Raw genomic sequence first — 6,039 nt, forward strand, 5'->3', positions numbered from 1 at the left:
GCGGTGCATCGATCAGCGGTGGGCAGGGGGGTGGAGCAGCATACCGTTATGTTGTCCAGCTTGTGGTCATGGAGAATGAGGATGTATTCACTTTTCCATTTCCCTTCATTTTATTCACTGTTAAATGAATAAATTCAAGATAGATACCTCCCTTAATCGTAATAGGGTTTTCTGTCATGATTTACCCCATAACAGCTATTATTAACAGTCATGTTGAAGCTCAGTTTGCAATAGTATTGTAAAATAATATTTCTGCAGCACTTCTGTATGATTGGGCTTCAGAAATAAGGTTTGTGGCTCTACTAATCCATCCTTTTCTGTTTGACTTTTAAAGAGTGAATCCAATGAATGGTTTTACTTGTAAATTAATGTGTGAGGGAGAGTCTTGTTTGTCTCAATGGTGCACACCTGATTTTAGTAACAAAAAGTATTTATCTATAAATATCTTTGGACAGAAAATGGATAGATCACACAGAAGATTAAGCAACAGAATTGTGTTTCCTTCTCTCTCTCCCAGTTTCTGAATCCTTATTGACACCTCACATCACCAAAGGTGTCTCTGTCAAAGCCTCCAAATAGGCACAATTGTGCAAGTTTGAAGTCAGAATTAAGATTTTCAGAAGAAAGAAATTATCAATTTTTTGGGGTGTTTGTTTTTAATTATATGTGTACATTATAGTACATTTCCAAAGTGCAAAGTTAAGCCAAGTATGTGGCGAAGTTAATGTGACATATAGCATGTTGAGTGAAATCTGTGTATACACTGTACAATATGTTGACATAATCAATCTGTCAGATAAGCCCCTCACACTGGCTTTTTTTTTAACCATATTTTGCTGGGAAAACCTTATTTTCTTCAGTAAAATCAGCAGCACCATATTGTCGACTATAGTCTTATTGTTGGTAAAATGTCCTATGAAATTGTCGTTTCTGTGGAAAATTCTAAACAAGGCAAATACTTTGCCATCTTGTTCCGACTCGACAACATATTTCGTATATCTACTTAGATGAATGACAGTTTCTCAAAAGTGTAAATCAGAAGAGCGAGTGTTGAATTGATACTATCATCAGTAAACACGTTTTAGCCCAAAGACTCTGCCCTCTTCTAGTCTGAGTTTATGGTCGGCGGAGGCCATCTGCTGGCCGACTATAGTCACAGCACGTGGATTTCTGAGGAAACAAGATTTTAGCCCCCAGACAATAAATACAGTGCATGAGTTTTACTTTATCTAAAAAAAATACAATATTTATCTGTAAAAGTGAAGTGAAGTTTTTTCTATTCTTGTTGAGCATTTGTTGTTACAAAATGAACCTATAAAGCCAATTGCAGCAGCACATAAAATCTTTCCTGGTTCAAAAGTTTATCAGGTACCTATAATCCACAATCTCCTTAATGTCTGAGATACAGTATCAGATAAGGCATTGGAAAATATGTGGGAGGGTACATGGTACTATTAAAGTTTGCATTAAGATTTCTCTTTGTCATGGGGATATAACAATATACCATACGAAAGTAAATGTATGAAACCGACTGTAACCCCAAACATCATAAAAAAGATAAAAACTTAATTATTTAATAACTGAGATGAGCGGAAAGACATTCTTCGAATGAATGGTTCTGACTGTATACAGTATATAAGCAAGTCAATTTTTTTTATTTTATATAGAATAAAGCACTATTTATTGCTTTGTTTATTAGTTCTGAAGTGAATTCCTTATGTCCAGATAATTATTAATAACTCCATCACTGTGTTCCTGTAAGACAACTTTCAATTCAATTATAATAACACAATGATTCCCATCTAATGTATATAATGCATGCAATTCAATCAGAGAGGAATCTGATTTGTCCGAACTTCACTCTGCAGCAGGACAAAAACCCTGAACATACAGCCAGAGTCACAGCAGATGGTCTGTTCTGGTCTGAGACAGATGGTCCGGCTGCCACAGATCACGGAGTCGGTCTGGGATCACATGAGTCAGAAGACACTTGAGACAGCTGGACTCCACAGAAGAGACGGTGGTAACTTCTCCATGATGAGAAGGAACAACCTACCTGCCGAGTCCCTTGACAAATTGTTTGCATGTACATGTAGAAGAACTGGTGCTGTTTCAAAGACAAAGGGGTGTCACAGCAAATACTGATCTGCTTTTTTTTTCTTCTAGATAATTGATGAAACACATTCAAGCCAAGGCATACTTTTTTTAAAGCACCGTCAATTAGAGCAGTAATATATAAGTTTTGGGCTTACACGTGTCATTATGATGTTAAAACCGATCGCACAGTGTGATGGCGATAAAAAAACCCCAGACACCATCTGCACTTATATTGGTCACCTATAACGCTTTGCTTTCACCATGGTATTCTCTTGGCCACCGGGACGCTGTTTTCACAGAAAAATGACGACTCGATTTACGGCACAACGGGAATTGCGTCAACAAAAGAAGGCGTGTGACAGAAAAAGAAATTAAACTAGAGTGAACGTCAGATGGACATACACTCTGGTGAGAGCTCCAGGACTTCAGACGCTTCAAAAACAACATGCAGTTTGTTTCTTCTAGATTAGTAAGTAACACTAGCCTATAGATATTAATACTAATACTCAAATTGGGATTTTTATTGTTGTCTGCTTTGGACAGTAGTCAGGCTGCTGGCATTGAGTTAGCCACGATGATGCCGCTGCCACTAGTTAATGCTAGGAGACAAAAGGAAATGGGAGCTTCAGCTTCAGTCTTCTCCTCCGTTGTCTACAAAGTGGCGTTGACAACTTCCTCAGGAGGAGGAAAAGTACCTGCGTCCTTACCGGCGTCTTGCTACTGCAGTGTCTTCAAGGCAGTGACCAAACAGGCCTGGCACTAGGGTGTTCTATTCTAGAGTTCTATTTAAAAGAAAAGAAAACAGACTGACATCATCTAAAGTAAAACAAAACCCAACTTGGAGTGTCCACGGGTGTAGAAAGAGTGGAGGAATAGTCACAGACATCACGGAACTGAACAGGTTGTAAACAGGAGCCGTAGACACAGGTAGCAACAGGGAACAAACAGGACGAAGTGACACAGAGGACTGGGAGCACAGAGACTATATACCCAAGGTGGGCGGGGCAAAATTGAACACAGGTGGAACACATTAGGAACAGGTGGCAGACAATCACAGGGGCAGGAGACACAGGAAGGAGTCAAGTGAACAGGAAGAAGACAGGAAAAGGAAGTGACACAAAACGAGGAAACGGGCTACAATGTGAAACAGGAAAATAAAAAACAAGAGACACAAGGGATAACAAAAGTAACTTAAGACAATTAAAACATTAATAACAGTACACTGAAAGAAAAACAAAGACTTTTTTAAAGAGTCTACCAAGTTCATGGCGGCAGAACCATGACAAAAGCGCGGCTCTATGGCAAGCCTTTTGAGCATATATTCCATATCCTGGATATCAGACGTCAGGTTCCTCCACTATTTAACTAGTAATAATAATAAAAGCCAAAAGACTCACAAGTTCACTAGTTTCTGTTTCTGGACTCTACAAGTTAACTAGTGACTCTTTTTGGCCCAACTGGTTAACGAATACGATCAAATGTGTGTACCTAGTTAAGTAGTGAGCTCCAAAAAGAGTCACTAGTTAACTAGTTGTACTTGCTCAACTAAACTGAATACTAGTTAACATGTCGGTCCACTGGTTCAGCTAGTGATGTGATAAAATTGCACCAGTTTACATGTATGACAGTGGCGCCACCACACTAGTTAACTAGTACGGTCCAAAGAGGCATAAACTAGTTAACTAGTGCATGTTTTTGCATTGACTAGCTAACATGTAAGCTGCAACCTGCAGCCCCTAGTTCACAAGTTGCAGTTCCTCAGGTCAACATGTTAACTAGTGCACAACATGCAAATGAAGTAGACAGGATAAGGACAATATCCTGAGTCCTGATTTTTTAATATCTTTTATTTTGAACTGAATAGCCAATAGGAATCCTCAAATCCCTCTCTCCACTCCTCATTAGCATTGTGTGCTACTAGTTAACTAGTAGAGTCCAGAAACAGTCAAACTAGTGAGCTTGTGAGTCTTTTGGCTTTAACTAGTTAACTAGTGGAGGAACCTGACCTCTGATATCACGGATATGGAATATATGTTCAAAAGGCTTGCCATACTTTCACTGATAATAAAGCTAGACATGTAATGAGGGTAATGTTTGCTATGTTATCTTTTATCTTGTCCTATCAACTGATATTGCGAAACCCTGTCTGCTATCTCTGACAGGAATTGATTAAAATTAATAAACTGATCGTAAACGTTATAAGTTAAGCACTTAAGCAATTCCTCAGAATTGCCCCGCAGCTATGACAGGAGCATGTCAGATGCCATTCCATAACACTCATTCAAGGGAGTGACAATTCATTTTGAATACATGTTTTCATCGCAGTGATAGTTGTCAAGGTTTATATTATCCCTCCTTCGAACTCACCATCTGCACTTTGTCCTATTTGTTAGTCATTTCAGAAAAACAGAAAGTGGCCACACAGTGTTGCACAGTATGGATTGTTCCTGTATGGGTGAAGTGGTTTGGATGTTGACATGTCTAGAGGACAGGCAGCTGTCTCAGCCTACGTCAAGGAACATGATATGGTGCCTTGGTTGTAAAGAATCATTGCAATGCACGGTAGAGGGTAAAACACACACTTGTTCTGCTGTAAGGGCTTGTTTATGCTTTTGACTGCAAGATCCGCTTGCCTTTGCGTGACACGTTTGTTTGTAAGTGTGTGTGTGTGTGTGTGTGTGTGTGTGTGTGTGTGTGTGTGTGTGTGTGTGTGTGTAGGCGGCGGAGACACTGGGCTCTTTGCTGCACATTCTTGGGGAACAGCTGTGGAGTGTTGGACCACTGGCCGCATCAGGGTTGTTTGAACAGCAGATCCACAGTCTTTGCGTTGACACATTTCCCATACTGAGTTGCTGTTGAATGGGCGCTCATGAAGTTTTGTGGATTCCTGATGGGTTTCAATCTTTTATTAAAACAAACACTCATAAACACAGAGGCAGGCAACCTGTGATTCATGATGACCAGGAGGAGGACAAAGTGCTTCTTAGGAACAAGAAATGTTTTTTTTGTTTGTTTTATAGACTATGACATATACTATATGTACTATTTTTTCTTGATTTTTATCTTTGAGCTCTTTTACTCTATTACGCTGAAGAGATGTATAATACAGAGGGGTATTTTAAGAGTGGGAACATGTGGTTGCTATGACCCAAAAACACCTTTTTGAGCAAATGAGTAGACAGAGCATCAAAGCGTTTTAGGAATGTGTTGAATCCACAAGGGTTGTATCTAATGTGATGTGACCATTTGAAGCTAAATATACCACAGGGGTCAGCGCTGATGTGGTACATGAGTCACTTAAAGGATTGGCGCTGTTTAACTGTATCACGCTCACAATGTGCATAAATGAGATTATGCATACCAGAGCATGAGAGCATTATTCGCGCTCTCTCCACCGGGGTTTTGCGGAACAATTAGAGCATGGTAACACACACACATACAGACACAAGATATTTCACATCAGCACCAGATGTTGCTGATCCCGCACCTGCATCTTCTGAGATGGTTTCAGGCCAGCGTCTGTGGCCTGTCTGGTTCGCTGAAAAACAAATCTCTGCATGAACTCCCAACAACAATGTATATAAATCTGTCCGTTACATAACATCATTTTAACGAGTACAGCCAGGTGACGCCTGTAGGTTGTTATTATTACAATTAGTATATGGGCGCTCATGAAGTCTTATGGATTCCTAATGGTATGTGTCATTATTAGGAACCACAATACTGTTTGTAGTAAAGGATTTTCAACTTCAAACTTTAAACATATTTCCACCACTGTTACACAGTTCCTGAGTTAATGAGCTTAGTTGGACTCAAACCAAGAAGAACTGTGAGCCCTGTGGCCTCAGAAACAGGGAAATACAAAGCCAGTTAACCTTCGCCCACTGCTTTCTAAAACAAATAAAATTTTCCTTTTATTGCAGCAGGAAATTTCACGTGAAT

Source organism: Scophthalmus maximus, chromosome 1, assembly GCF_022379125.1.
Source record: "Scophthalmus maximus strain ysfricsl-2021 chromosome 1, ASM2237912v1, whole genome shotgun sequence".
In the NCBI taxonomy this organism is placed as follows: Eukaryota; Metazoa; Chordata; class Actinopteri; order Pleuronectiformes; family Scophthalmidae; genus Scophthalmus; species Scophthalmus maximus.